Consider the following 16,427-nt stretch of genomic DNA (forward strand, 5'->3'; position numbering starts at 1 on the left):
TGTCACAACTTTAAAGACTGGTCCTGGAGGAAATATTGAGCTGTCACAACTTTAAAGACATGTCCTGGGGGAAATACTGAGCTGTCACAACTTTAAAGACAGGTCCTGGGGAAAATACTGAGCTGTCACAACTTTAAAGACAGGTCCTGGGTACAATACTGAACTGTCACATCTGTGAAAACAGGGCCTGCAGGAAATACTGAACTGTCACAACTTTAAAGACAGGTCCTGGGTGAAATACTGAGCTGTCACAAATTTAAACACAGGTCCTGGGGGAAATATTGAGCTGTCACAACTTTAAACACAGGTCCTGGGGGAAATACTGAGCTGTCACAACTTTAAAGACAGGGCCTGCGGGAAATACTGAGCTGTCACAAATTTAAACACAGGTCCTGGAGGAAATACTGAGCTGTCACAACTTTAAACACAGGTCCTGGGGGAAATATTGAGCTGTCACAACATTAAACACAGGTCCTGGGGATAATACGGAGCTGTCACAACTTTAAAGACAGGTCCTGCGGGAAATACTGAGCTGTCACAACTTTAAGGACAGGTCCTGGGGGAAATACTGAGCTGTCACAACATTAAACACAGGTCCTGGGGGAAATACTGAGCTGTCACAAATTTAAACACAGGTCCTGGGGGAAATACTGAGCTGGCACAACTTTAAACACAGGTCCTGGGGGAAATACTGAGCTGTCACAACTTTAAACACAGGTCCTGGGGGAAATAATGAGCTGTCTCAACTTTAAACACAGGTCCTGGGGGAAAGACTGAGCTGTCACAACTTGGAAGAGTGATCCTGGGGGAAATACTGAACTGTCACAACTTTAAACACAGGTCCTGGGTGAAATACTGAGCTGTCACTACTTTAAAGACAGGTCCTGGTGGAAATACTGAGCTGTCACAACTTTAAACACAGATCCCGGGGGAAATACTGAACTGTCACAACTTTAAAGACAGGTCCTGGGGGAAATACTGAACTGTCACAACTTTAAAGACAGGTCCTGGGTAAAATACTGAACTGTCACATCTGTGAACAAAGGGCCTACAGGAAATACTGCGCTGTCACAACTTTAAAGACAGGTGCTGGTGGAAATACTGAACTGTCACAACTTTAAAGACAGGTCCTGGGTAAAATACTGAACTGTCACATCTGTGAACACAGGGCCTGCAGGAAATACTAAACTGTCACAACTTTAAAGACAGGTCCTGGGGGAAATACTGAGCTGTCACAACTTTAAACACAGGTCCTGAGGGAAATACTGAGCTGTCACAACTTTAAACACAGGTCCTGGGGGAAATACTGAGCTGTCACAACTTAAAGACAGGTCCTGGGTAAAATACTGAGCTGTCTCTACATTACACACAGGTCCTATGGGAAATACTGAGCGACCACAACTTTAAAGACAGGTCCTGAGGGAAACACTGAGCTGTCACAACTTTAAACACAGGTCCTGGGTAAAATACTGAGCTGTCACAACTTTAAACACAGGTCCTGGTGGAAATACTGAGCTGTCACAACTTAACTTTAAAGACAGGTCCTGGTGGAAATACTGACCTGTCACAACTTTAAACACAGGTCCTGGGTGAAATACTGAGCTGTCACAACTTTAAACACAGGTCCTGGGGGAAATACTGAGCTGTCACAACTTAAAGACAGGTCCTGGGTAAAATACTGAGCTTTCTCAACTTTAAACACAGGGCCTGGGGAAAGACTGAGCTGTCACAACTTTAAACACAGGTCCTGAGGGAAATACTGAGCTGTCACAACTTTAAACACAGGTCCTGGGGGAAAGACTGAGCTGTCACATCTTTAAACACAGGTCCTGGGGGAAATACTGAGCTGTCACAACTTAAAGACAAGACCTCGGTAAAATACTAAACTGTAACAACTTTAAAGACAGTTACTGGGGGAAATACAGAGCTGTCACAACTTTAAAGACAGGTCCTGGGGAAAATACTGAGCTGTCACAACTTTAAAGACAGGCCCTGAGGGAAATACTGAGATGTCACAACTTTAAAGACAGGTCCTGGGGAAAATACTGAGCTGTCACAACTTTAAAGACAGGTCCTGAGGGAAATACTGAGCTGTCACAACTTGAAAGACAGGTCCTGGGGAAAATACTGAGCTGTCACAACTTTAAACACAGGTCCTGGGGGAAATACTGAGCTGTCACAACTTTAAAGACTGGTCCTGGAGGAAATATTGAGCTGTCACAACTTTAAAGACATGTCCTGGGGGAAATACTAAGCTGTCACAACTTTAAAGACAGGTCCTGGGTAAAATACTGAGCTGTCACAACTTTAAAGACAGGTCCTGGGTACAATACTGAACTGTCACATCAGTGAAAACAGGGCCTGCAGGAAATACTGAACTGTCACAACTTTAAAGACAGGTCCTGGGGGAAATACTGAGCTGTCACAACTTTAAACACAGGTCCTGGGGGAAATATTGAGCTGTCACAACTTTAAACACAGGTCCTGTGGGAAATACTGAGCTGTCACAACTTTAAAGACAGGGCCTGCGGGAAATACTGAGCTGTCACAAACTTAAACACAGGTCCTGGAGGAAATACTGAGTTGTCACAACTTTAAAGACAGGGCCTGCGGGAAATACTGAGCTGTCACAAATTTAAACACAGGTCCTGGAGGAAATACTGAGCTGTCACAAATTTAAACACAGGTCCTGGGGGAAATATTGAGCTGTCACAACTTTAAACACAGGTCCTGGAGGAAATACTGAGCTGTCACAACTTTAAAGACAGGGCCTGCGGAAAATACTGAGCTTTCACAAATTTAAACACAGGTCCTGGAGGAAATACTGAGCTGTCACAAATTTAAACACAGGTCCTGGGGGAAATATTGAGCTGTCACAACTTTAAACACAGGTCCTGGGGATAATACGGAGCTGTCACAACTTTATAGACAGGGCCTGCGGGAAATACTGAGCTGTCACAAGTTTAAGGACAGGTCCTGGGGGAAATACTGAGCTGTCACAACATTAAACACAGGTCCTGGGGGAAATACTGAGCTGTCACAACTTTAAACACAGGTCCTGGGGGAAATACTGAGCTGTCACAACTTTAAACACAGGTCCTGGGGGAAAGACTGAGCTGTCACAACTTGGAAGAGTGATCCTGGGGGAAATACTGAACTGTCACAACTTTAAACACAGATCCTGGTGGAAATACTGAGATGTCACAACTTTAAACACAGATCCTGGGGGAAATACCGAACTGTCACAACTTTAAAGACAGGTCCTGGGGGAAATACTGAACTGTCACAACTTTAAAGACAGGTCCTGGGTAAAATACTGAACTGTCACATCTGTGAACACAGGGCCTGCAGGAAATACTAAACTGCCACAACTTTAAAGACAGGTCCTGGGGGAAATACTGAGCTGTCACAACTTAAAGACAGGTCCTGGGGGAAAGACTGAGCTGTCACAAAATTATACACAGGTCCTGGGGGAAAGACTGAGCTCTCACAACTTTAAACACTGGTCCTGGGGTAAATACTGAGCTGTCACAACTTAAAGACAGGTCCTGGGTAAAATACTGAGCTTTCTCAACTTTAAACACAGGGCCTGGGGAAAGACTGACCTGTCACAACTTTAAAGACAGGTCCTGGGGGAAATACTGAACTGTCACAACTTTAAAGACAGGTCCTGGGGGAAAGACTGAGCTGTCACATCTTTAAACACAGGTCCTGGGGGAAATACTGAGCTGTCACAACTTAAAGACAAGACCTCGGTAAAATACCGAACTGTAACAACTTTAAAGACAGTTACTGGGGGAAATACAGAGCTGTCACAACTTTAAAGACAGGTCCTGGGGAAAATACTGAGCTGTCACAACTTTAAAGACAGGTCCTGAGGGAAATACTGAGCTGTCACAACTTTAAAGACAGGTCCTGAGGGAAATACTGAGCTGTCACAACTTTAAAGACAGGTCCTGGGGAAAATACTGAGCTGTCACAACTTTAAACACAGGTCCTGGGGGAAATACTGAGCTGTCACAACTTTAAAGACTGGTCCTGGAGGAAATATTGAGCTGTCACAACTTTAAAGACAGGTCCTGGGGAAAATACTGAGCTGTCACAACTTTAAAGACAGGTCCTGGAGGAAATATTGAGCTGTCACAACATTAAAGACAGGTCCTGGGGGAAATCCTGAGCTGTCACAACTTTCAAGACAGATCGTGGGGAAAACACTGAGCTGTCACAACTTTAAAGACAGGTCCTGGGGAAAATACTGAGCTGTCACAACTTTAAACACAGGTCCTGGGGATAATACGGAGCTGTCACAACTTTAAAGACAGGGCCTGCGGGAAATACTGAACTGTCACAACTTTAAACACAGGTCCTGGGGGAAATACTGAGCTGTCACAACTTTAAACACAGGTCCTGAGGGAAATACTGAGCTGTCACAACTTTAAACACAGGTCCTGGGGGAAATACTGAGCTGTCACAACTTAAAGACAGGTCCTGGGTAAAATACTGAGCTGTCTCTAATTTAAACACAGGTCCTGTGGGAAATACTGAGCTGTCACAACTTTAAAGACAGGTCCTGGGGGTAACACTGAGCTGTCACAACTTTAAACACAGGTCCTGGGTAAAATACTGAGCTGTCACAACTTTAAACACAGGTCCTGGGGGAAATACTGAGCTGTCTCAACTTTAAACACATAGCCTGGGTAAAATACTGAACTGTCAAAACTGTAAACACAGGTCCTGGTGGAAATGCTGAGCTGTCACAACTTTAAAGACAGGTCCTGGTGGAAATACTGACCTGTCACAACTTTAAACACAGGTCCTGGGTGAAATACTGAGCTGTCACAACTTTAAACACAGGTCCTGGGGGAAATACTGAGCTGTCACAACTTTAAAGACAGGTCCTGGTGGAAATACTGAGCTGTCACAACTTTAAAGACAGGTCCTGAGGGAAATACTGAGATGTCACAACTTTAAAGACAGGTCCTGGGGAAAATACTGAGCTGTCACAACTTTAAAGACAGGTCCTGAGGGAAATACTGAGCTGTCACAACTTTAAAGACAGGTCCTGGGGAAAATACAGAGCTGTCATAACTTTAAACACAGGTCCTGGGGGAAATACTGAGCTGTCACAACTTTAAAGACTGGTCCTGGAGGAAATATTGAGCTGTCACAACTTTAAAGACATGTCCTGGGGGAAATACTGAGCTGTCACAACTTTAAAGACAGGTCCTGGGGAAAATACTGAGCTGTCACAACTTGAAAGACAGGTCCTGGGTACAATACTGAACTGTCACATCTGTGAAAACAGGGCCTGCAGGCAATACTGAACTGTCACAACTTTAAAGACAGGTCCTGGGGGAAATACTGAGCTGTCACAAATTTAAACACAGGTCCTGGGGGAAATATTGAGCTGTCACAACTTTAAACACAGGTCCTGGGGGAAATACTGAGCTGTCACAACTTTAAAGACAGGGCCTGCGGGAAATACTGAGCTGTCACAAATTTAAACACAGGTCCTGGAGGAAATACTGAGCTGTCACAACTTTAAACACTGGTCCTGGGGGAAATATTGAGCTGTCACAACATTAAACACAGGTCCTGTGGATAATACGGAGCTGTCACAACTTTAAAGACAGGGCCTGGGGGAAATACTGAGCTCTGACAACATTAAACACAGGTCCTGGGGGAAATACTGAGCTGTCACAAATTTAAACACAGGTCCTGGGGGAAATACTGAGCTGGCACAACTTTAAACACAGGTCCTGGGGGAAATACTGAGCTGTCACAACTTTAAACACAGGTCCTGGGGGAAATAATGAGCTGTCTCAACTTTAAACACAGGTCCTGGGGGAAAGACTGAGCTGTCACAACTTGGAAGAGTGATCCTGGGGGAAATACTGAACTGTCACAACTTTAAACACAGGTCCTGGGTGAAATACTGAGCTGTCACTACTTTAAAGACAGGTCCTGGTGGAAATGCTGAGCTGTCACAACTTTAAACACAGATCCCGGGGGAAATACTGAACTGTCACAACTTTAAAGACAGGTCCTGGGGGAAATACTGAACTGTCACAACTTTAAAGACAGGTCCTGGGTAAAATACTGAACTGTCACATCTGTGAACACAGGGCCTGCAGGAAATACTAAACTGTCACAACTTTAAAGACAGGTCCTGGGGGAAATACTGAGCTGTCACAACTTTAAACACAGGTCCTGAGGGAAATACTGAGCTGTCACAACTTTAAACACAGGTCCTGGGGGAAATACTGAGCTGTCACAACTTAAAGACAGGTCCTGGGTAAAATACTGAGCTGTCTCTACTTTACACACAGGTCCTATGGGAAATACTGAGCTGCCACAACTTTAAAGACAGGTCCTGGGGGAAACACTGAGCTGTCACAACTTTAAACACAGGTCCTGGGTAAAATACTGAGCTGTCACAACTTTAAACACAGGTCCTGGGGGAAATACTGAGCTGTCTCAACTTTAAACACAGGGCCTGGGTAAAATACTGAACTGTCAAAACTGTAAACACAGGTCCTGGTGGAAATACTGAGCTGTCACAACTTTAAAGACAGGTCCTGGTGGAAATACTGACCTGTCACAACTTTAAACACAGGTCCTGGGTGAAATACTGAGCTGTCACAACTTTAAACACAGGTCCTGGGGCAAATACTGAGCTGTCACAACTTGAAGACAGGTCCTGGGTAAAATACTGAGCTTTCTCAACTTTAAACACAGGGCCTGGGGAAAGACTGAGCTGTCACAACTTTAAAGACAGGTCCTGGGGGAAATACTGATCTGTCACAACTTTAAACACAGGTCCTGAGGGAAATACTGAGCTGTCACAACTTTAAACACAGGTCCTGGGGGAAAGACTGAGCTGTCACAAATTTAAACACAGGTCCTGGAGGAAATACTGAGCTGTCACAACTTTAAACACAGGTCCTGGGGGAAATATTGAGCTGTCACAACATTAAACACAGGTCCTGGGGATAATACGGAGCTGTCACAACTTTAAAGACAGGGCCTGCGGGAAATACTGAGCTGTCACAACTTTAAGGACAGGTCCTGGGGGAAATACTGAGCTGTCACAACATTAAACACAGGTCCTGGGGGAAATACTGAGCTGTCACAAATTTAAACACAGGTCCTGGGGGAAATACTGAGCTGGCACAACTTTAAACACAGGTCCTGGGGGAAATACTGAGCTGTCACAACTTTAAACACAGGTCCTGGGGGAAATAATGAGGTGTCTCAACTTTAAACACAGGTCCTGGGGGAAATACTGAGCTGTCACAACTTGGAAGAGTGATCCTGGGGGAAATACTGAACTGTCACAACTTTAAACACAGGTCCTGGGTGAAATACTGAGCTGTCACTACTTTAAAGACAGGTCCTGGTGGAAATACTGAGCTGTCACAACTTTAAACACAGATCCCGGGGGAAATACTGAACTGTCACAACTTTAAAGACAGGTCCTGGGGGAAATACTGAACTGTCACATCTGTGAACACAGGGCCTGAAGGAAATACTGCGCTGTCACAACTTTAAAGACAGGTCCTGGTGGAAATACTGAACTGTCACAACTTTAAAGACAGGTCCTGGGTAAAATACTGAACTGTCACATCTGTGAACACAGGGCCTGCAGGAAATACTAAACTGTCACAACTTTAAAGACAGGTCCTGGGGGAAATACTGAGCTGTCACAACTTTAAACACAGGTCCTGAGGGAAATACTGAGCTGTCACAACTTTAAACACAGGTCCTGGGGGAAATACTGAGCTGTCACAACTTAAAGACAGGTCCTGGGAAAATACTGAACTGTCAAAACTGTAAACACAGGTCCTGGTGGAAATACTGAGCTGTCACAACTTTAAAGACAGGTCCTGGTGGAAATACTGACCTGTCACAACTTTAAACACAGGTCCTGGGTGAAATACTGAGCTGTCACAACTTTAAACACAGGTCCTGGGGGGAAATACTGAGCTGTCACAACTTAAAGACAGGTCCTGGGTAAAATACTGAGCTTTCTCAACTTTAAACACAGGGCCTGGGGAAAGACTGAGCTGTCACAACTTTAAAGACAGGTCCTGGGGGAAATACTGAGCTGTCACAACTTTAAACACAGGTCCTGAGGGAAATACTGAGCTGTCACAACTTTAAACACAGGTCCTGGGGGAAAGACTGAGCTGTCACATCTTTAAACACAGGTCCTGGGGGAAATACTGAGCTGTCACAACTTAAAGACAAGACCTCGGTAAAATACTAAACTGTAACAACTTTAAAGACAGTTACTGGGGGAAATACTGAGCTGTCACAACTTTAAAGACAGGTCCTGGGGAAAATACTGAGCTGTCACAACTTTAAAGACAGGTCCTGAGGGAAATACTGAGATGTCACAACTTTAAAGGCAGGTCCTGGGGAAAATACTGAGCTGTCACAACTTTAAAGACAGGTCCTGAGGGAAATACTGAGCTGTCACAACTTGAAAGACAGGTCCTGGGGAAAATACTGAGCTGTCACAACTTTAAACACAGGTCCTGGGGGAAATACTGAGCTGTCACAACTTTAAAGACTGGTCCTGGAGGAAATATTGAGCTGTCACAACTTTAAAGACATGTCCTGGGGGAAATACTGAGCTGTCACAACTTTAAAGACAGGTCCTGGGGAAAATACTGAGCTGTCACAACTTTAAAGACAGGTCCTGGGTCCAATACTGAACTGTCACATCTGTGAAAACATGGCCTGCAGGAAATACTGAACTGTCACAACTTTAAAGACAGGTCCTGGGGGAAATACTGAGCTGTCACAACTTTAAACACAGGTCCTGGGGGAAATATTGAGCTGTCACAACTTTAAACACAGGTCCTGGGGGAAATACTGAGCTGTCACAACTTTAAAGACAGGGCCTGCGGGAAATACTGAGCTGTCACAAATTTAAACACAGGTCCTGGAGGAAATACTGAGTAGTCACAACTTTAAAGACAGGGCCTGCGGGAAATACTGAGCTGTCACAAATTTAAACACAGGTCCTGGAGGAAATACTGAGCTGTCACAAATTTAAACACAGGTCCTGGGGGAAATATTGAGCTGTCACAACTTTAAACACAGGGCCTGGAGGAAATACTGAGCTGTCACAACTTTAAAGACAGGGCCTGCGGGAAATACTGAGCTGTCACAAATTTAAACACAGGTCCTGGAGGAAATACTGAGCTGTCACAAATTTAAACACAGGTCCTGGGGGAAATATTGAGCTGTCACAACTTTAAACACAGGTCCTGGGGATAATACGGAGCTGTCACAACTTTATAGACAGGGCCTGCGGGAAATACTGAGCTGTCACAACTTTAAGGACAGGTCCTGGGGGAAATACTGAGCTGTCACAACATTAAACACAGGTCCTGGGGGAAATACTGAGCTGTCACAACTTTAAACACAGGTCCTGGGGGAAATACTGAGCTGTCACAACTTTAAACACAGGTCCTGGGGGAAAGACTGAGCTGTCACAACTTGGAAGAGTGATCCTGGGGGAAATACTGAACTGTCACAACTTTAAACACAGATCCTGGTGGAAATACTGAGCTGTCACAACTTTAAACACAGATCCTGGGGGAAATACTGAACTGTCACAACTTTAAAGACAGGTCCTGGGGGAAATACTGAACTGTCACAACTTTAAAGACAGGTCCTGGGTAAAATACTGAACTGTCACATCTGTGAACACAGGGCCTGCAGGAAATACTAAACTGCCACAACTTTAAAGACAGGTCCTGGGGGAAATACTGAGCTGTCACAACTTAAAGACAGGTCCTGGGGGAAAGACTGAGCTGTCACAAAATTATACACAGGTCCTGGGGGAAAGACTGAGCTCTCACAACTTTAAACACTGGTCCTGGGGTAAATACTGAGCTGTCACAACTTAAAGACAGGTCCTGGGTAAAATACTGAGCTTTCTCAACTTTAAACACAGTGCCTGGGGAAAGACTGACCTGTCACAACTTTAAAGACAGGTCCTGGGGGAAATACTGAACTGTCACAACTTTAAAGACAGGTCCTGGGGGAAAGACTGAGCTGTCACATCTTTAAACACAGGTCCTGGGGGAAATACTGAGCTGTCACAACTTAAAGACAAGACCTCGGTAAAATACCGAACTGTAACAACTTTAAAGACAGTTACTGGGGGAAATACAGAGCTGTCACAACTTTAAAGACAGGTCCTGGGGAAAATACTGAGCTGTCACAACTTTAAAGACAGGTCCTGAGGGAAATACTGAGCTGTCACAACTTTAAAGACAGGTCCTGAGGGAAATACTGAGCTGTCACAACTTTAAAGACAGGTCCTGGGGAAAATACTGAGCTGTCACAACTTTAAACACAGGTCCTGGGGGAAATACTGAGCTGTCACAACTTTAAAGACTGGTCCTGGAGGAAATATTGAGCTGTCACAACTTTAAAGACAGGTCCTGGGGAAAATACTGAGCTGTCACAACTTTAAAGACTGGTCCTGGAGGAAATATTGAGCTGTCACAACTTTAAAGACATGTCCTGGGGGAAATACTGAGCTGTCACAACTTTAAACACAGGTCCTGGGGAAAATACTGAGCTGTCACAACTTTAAAGACAGGTCCTGGGGGAAATACTGAGCTGTCACAAATTTAAACACAGGTCCTGGGGGAAATATTGAGCTGTCACAACTTTAAACACAGGTCCTGGGGGAAATACTGAGCTGTCACAACTTTAAAGACAGGGCCTGCGGGAAATACTGAGCTGTCACAAATTTAAACACAGGTCCTGGAGGAAATACTGAGCTGTCACAACTTTAAACACAGGTCCTGGGGGAAATATTGAGCTGTCACAACTTTAAACACAGGTCCTGGGGATAATACGGAGCTGTCACAACTTTAAAGACAGGGCCTGGGGGAAATACTGAACTGTCACAAATTTAAACACAGGTTCTGGGGATAATACGGAGCTGTCACAACTTTAAACACAGGGCCTGGGGGAAATACTGATCTGTCACAACTTTAAACACAGGTCCTGGGGATAATACGGAGCTGTCACAACTTTAAAGACAGGGCCTGCGGGAAATACTGAGCTGTCACAACTTTAAGGACAGGTCCTGGGGTTAATACTGAGCTGTCACAACATTAAACACAGGTCCTGGGGGAAATACTGAGCTGTCACAACTTTAAACACAGGTCCTGGGGGAAATACTGAGCTGTCACAACTTTAAACACAGGTCCTGGTTAAAATAATGAGCTGTCTCAACTTTAAACACAGGTCCTGGGGGAAAGACTGAGCTGTTACAACTTGGAAGAGTGATCCTGGGGGAAATACTGAACTGTCACAACTTTAAACACAGGTCCTGGGTGAAATACTGAGCTGTCACTACTTTAAAGACAGGTCCTGGTGGAAATACTGAGCTGTCTCAACTTTAAACACAAGTCCTGGAGGAAATACTGAGCTGTCACTACTTTAAAGACAGGTCCTGGGGGAAATACTGAACTGTCACAACTTTAAAGACAGGTCGTGGGTAAAATACTGAACTGTCACATCTGTGAACACAGGGCCTGCAGGAAATACTGAACTGTCACAACTTTAAACACAGGTCCTGGGTGAAATACTGCGCTGTCACAACTTTAAAGACAGGTCCTGGTGGAAATACTGAACTGTCACAACTTTAAAGACAGGTCCTGGGTAAAATACTGAACAGTCACATCTGTGAACACAGGGCCTGCAGGAAATACTAAACTGTCACAACTTTAAAGACAGGTCCTGGGGGAAATACTGAGCTGTCACAACTTAAAGACAGGTCCTGGGGGAAAGACTGAGCTGTCACAATATTAAACACAGGTCCTGGGGGAAAGACTGAGCTCTCACAACTTTAAACACTGGTCCTGGGGGTAATACTGAGCTGTCACAACTTAAAGACAGGTCCTGGGTAAAATACTGAGCTTTCTCAACTTTAAACACAGGGCCTGGGGAAAGACTGATCTGTCACAACTTTAAAGACAGGTCCTGGGGGAAATACTGAACTGTCACAACTTTAAAGACAGGTCCTGGGGGAAAGACTGAGCTGTCACATCTTTAAACACAGGTCCTGGGGGAAATACTGAGCTGTCACAACTTAAAGACAAGACCTTGGTAAAATACCGAACTGTAACAACTTTAAAGACAGTTACTGGGGGAAATACAGAGCTGTCACAACTTTAAAGACAGGTCCTGGGGAAAATACTGAGCTGTCACAACTGAAAAGACAGGTCCTGAGGGAAATACTGAGATGCCACAACTTTAAAGACAGGTCCTGGGGAAAATACTGAGCTGTCACAACTTTAAAGACAGGTCCTGAGGGAAATACTGAGCTGTCACAACTGTAAACACAGGTCCTGGGGAAAATACTGAGCTGTCACAACTTTAAACACAGGTCCTGGGGGAAATACTGAGCTGTCACAACTTTAAAGACAGGTCCTGGGGAAAATACTGAGCTGTCACAACTTTAAACATAGGTCCTGGGGAAAATACTGAGCTGTCACAACTTTAAACACAGGTCCTGGGGGAAATACTGAGCTGTCACAACTTTAAAGACATGTCCTGGGGGAAATACTGAGCTGTCACAACTTTAAAGACAGGTCCTGGGGAAAATACTGAGCTGTCACAACTTTAAAGACAGGTCCTGGGTACAATACTGAACTGACACATCTGTGAAAACAGGGCCTTCAGGAAATACTGAACTTTCACAACTTTAAAGACAGGTCCTGGGGGAAATACTGAGCTGTCACAAATTTAAACACAGGTCCTGGGGGAAATACAGAGCTGTCACAACTTTAAACACAGGTCCTGGGGGAAATACTGAGCTGTCACAACTTTAAAGACAGGGCCTGCGGGAAATACTGAGCTGTCACAAATTTAAACACAGTTCCTGGAGGAAATACTGAGCTGTCACAACTTTAAACACAGGTCCTGGGGGAAATATTGAGCTGTCACAACTTTAAACACAGGTCCTGGGGATAATACGGAGCTGTCACAACTTTAAAGACAGGGCCTGCGGGAAATACTGAGCTGTCACAACTTTAAGGACAGGTCCTGGGGGAAATACTGAGCTGTCACAACATTAAACACAGGTCCTGGGGGAAATACTGAGCTGTCACAACTTTAAACACAGGTCCTGGGGGAAATACGGAGCTGTCACAACTTTAAACACAAGTCCTGGGTAAAATACTGAGCTGTCTCAACTTTAAACACAGGTCCTGGGGGAAAGACTGAGCTGTCACAACTTGGAAGAGTGATCCTGGGGGAAATACTGAACTGTTACAACTTTAAACACAGGTCCTGGGTGAAATACTGAGCTGTCACTACTTTAAAGACAGGTCCTGGTGGAAATACTGAGCTGTCACAACTTTAAACACAGATCCAGGGGGAAATACTGAACTGTCACAACTTTAAAGACAGGTCCTGGGGGAAATACTGAACTGTCAGAACTTTAAAGACAGGTCCTGGGTACAATACTGAACTGTCACATCTGTGAACACAGGTCCTGGGTGAAATACTGCGCTGTCACAACTTTAAACACAGGTCCTGGGGAAAATACTGTGCTGTCACAACTTTAACCACAGGTCCTGGGGGAAATACTGAGCTGTCACAACTTTAAGCACAGGTCCTGGGGGAAATGCTGAGCTGTCACAACTTTAAAGAATGGTCCTGGGGGAAATACTGAACTGTCACAACTTTGAAGAGAGATCCTGGATGAAAGACTGAGCTGTCACAACTTTAAAAACAGGTCCTGAGGGAAATACTGAGCTGTCTCAACTTTAAGCGCAGGTCCTGGTGGAAATACTGAGCTGTCACAACTTTAAACACAGGTCCTGGAGGAAATACTGAGCTGTCACAACTTTAAAGACAGGTCCTGGGGGAAATACTGAGCTGTGACAACTTCAAGACAGGTCCTGGGGGAAATAATGAGCTGTCACAACTTTAAACACAGGTCCTGGGGGAATTACTGAGCTGTCACAACTTAAAGACAGGTCCTGGGTAAAATACTGAGCTTTTTCAACTTTAAACACAGGGCCTGGGGAAAGACTGAGCTGTCACAACTTTAAAGACAGGTCCTGGGGGAAATACTGAACTGTCACAACTTTAAAGACAGGTCCTGGGGGAAATACTGAGCTGTCTCAACTTTAAGCGCAGGTCCTGGTGGAAATACTGAGCTGTCACAACTGTAAACACAGGTCCTGGGGAAAATACTGAGCTGTCACAACTTTAAACACAGGTCCTGGGGGAAATACTGAGCTGTCACAACTTTAAAGACAGGTCCTGGGGAAAATACTGAGCTGTCACAACTTTAAACACAGGTCCTGGGGAAAATACTGAGCTGTCACAACTTTAAACACAGGTCCTGGGGGAAATACTGAGCTGTCACAACTTTAAAGACATGTCCTGGGGGAAATACTGAGCTGTCACAACTTTAAAGACAGGTCCTGGGGAAAATACTGAGCTGTCACAACTTTAAAGACAGGTCCTGGGTACAATACTGAACTGACACATCTGTGAAAACAGGGCCTTCAGGAAATACTGAACTTTCACAACTTTAAAGACAGGTCCTGGGGGAAATACTGAGCTGTCACAAATTTAAACACAGGTCCTGGGGGAAATACAGAGCTGTCACAACTTTAAACACAGGTCCTGGGGGAAATACTGAGCTGTCACAACTTTAAAGACAGGGCCTGCGGGAAATACTGAGCTGTCACAAATTTAAACACAGTTCCTGGAGGAAATACTGAGCTGTCACAACTTTAAACACAGGTCCTGGGGGAAATATTGAGCTGTCACAACTTTAAACACAGGTCCTGGGGATAATACGGAGCTGTCACAACTTTAAAGACAGGGCCTGCGGGAAATACTGAGCTGTCACAACTTTAAGGACAGGTCCTGGGGGAAATACTGAGCTGTCACAACATTAAACACAGGTCCTGGGGGAAATACTGAGCTGTCACAACTTTAAACACAGGTCCTGGGGGAAATACGGAGCTGTCACAACTTTAAACACAAGTCCTGGGTAAAATACTGAGCTGTCTCAACTTTAAACACAGGTCCTGGGGGAAAGACTGAGCTGTCACAACTTGGAAGAGTGATCCTGGGGGAAATACTGAACTGTTACAACTTTAAACACAGGTCCTGGGTGAAATACTGAGCTGTCACTACTTTAAAGACAGGTCCTGGTGGTAATACTGAGCTGTCACAACTTTAAACACAGATCCAGGGGGAAATACTGAACTGTCACAACTTTAAAGACAGGTCCTGGGGGAAATACTGAACTGTCAGAACTTTAAAGACAGGTCCTGGGTACAATACTGAACTGTCACATCTGTGAACACAGGTCCTGGGTGAAATACTGCGCTGTCACAACTTTAAACACAGGTCCTGGGGAAAATACTGTGCTGTCACAACTTTAACCACAGGTCCTGGGGGAAATACTGAGCTGTCACAACTTTAAGCACAGGTCCTGGGGGAAATGCTGAGCTGTCACAACTTTAAAGAATGGTCCTGGGGGAAATACTGAACTGTCACAACTTTGAAGAGAGATCCTGGATGAAAGACTGAGCTGTCACAACTTTAAAAACAGGTCCTGAGGGAAATACTGAGCTGTCTCAACTTTAAGCGCAGGTCCTGGTGGAAATACTGAGCTGTCACAACTTTAAACACAGGTCCTGGAGGAAATACTGAGCTGTCACAACTTTAAAGACAGGTCCTGGGGGAAATACTGAGCTGTGACAACTTCAAGACAGGTCCTGGGGGAAATAATGAGCTGTCACAACTTTAAACACAGGTCCTGGGGGAATTACTGAGCTGTCACAACTTAAAGACAGGTCCTGGGTAAAATACTGAGCTTTTTCAACTTTAAACACTGGGCCTGGGGAAAGACTGAGCTGTCACAACTTTAAAGACAGGTCCTGGGGGAAATACTGAACTGTCACAACTTTAAAGACAGGTCCTGGGGGAAAGACTGAGCTGTCACATCTTTAAACACAGGTCCTGGGGGAAATACTGAGCTGTCACAACGTTAAACAGAGGTCCTGGGGGAAATACTAAACTGTCACAACTTTAAAGACAGATCCTGGGGGAAATACTGAGCTGTCACATCTTTAAACACAGGTCCTGGGGGAAATACTGAGCTGTCACAACGTTAAACACAGGTCCTGGGGGAAATACTGAGCTGTCACAACTTAAAGACAAGTCCTGGGTAAAATACCGAACTGTAACAACTTTAAAGACAGTTACTGGGTGAAATACAGAGCTGTCACAACTTTAAAGACAGGTCCTGGGGAAAATATTGAGCTGTCACAACTTTAAAGACAGGTCCTGAGGGAAATACTGAGCTGTCACAACTTTAAAGACAGGTCCTGGGGAAAATACTGAGCTGTCACAACTTT

The sequence above is a fragment of the Heterodontus francisci genome, chromosome 22, assembly GCF_036365525.1.
Source record: "Heterodontus francisci isolate sHetFra1 chromosome 22, sHetFra1.hap1, whole genome shotgun sequence".
Taxonomy (NCBI): Eukaryota; Metazoa; Chordata; class Chondrichthyes; order Heterodontiformes; family Heterodontidae; genus Heterodontus; species Heterodontus francisci.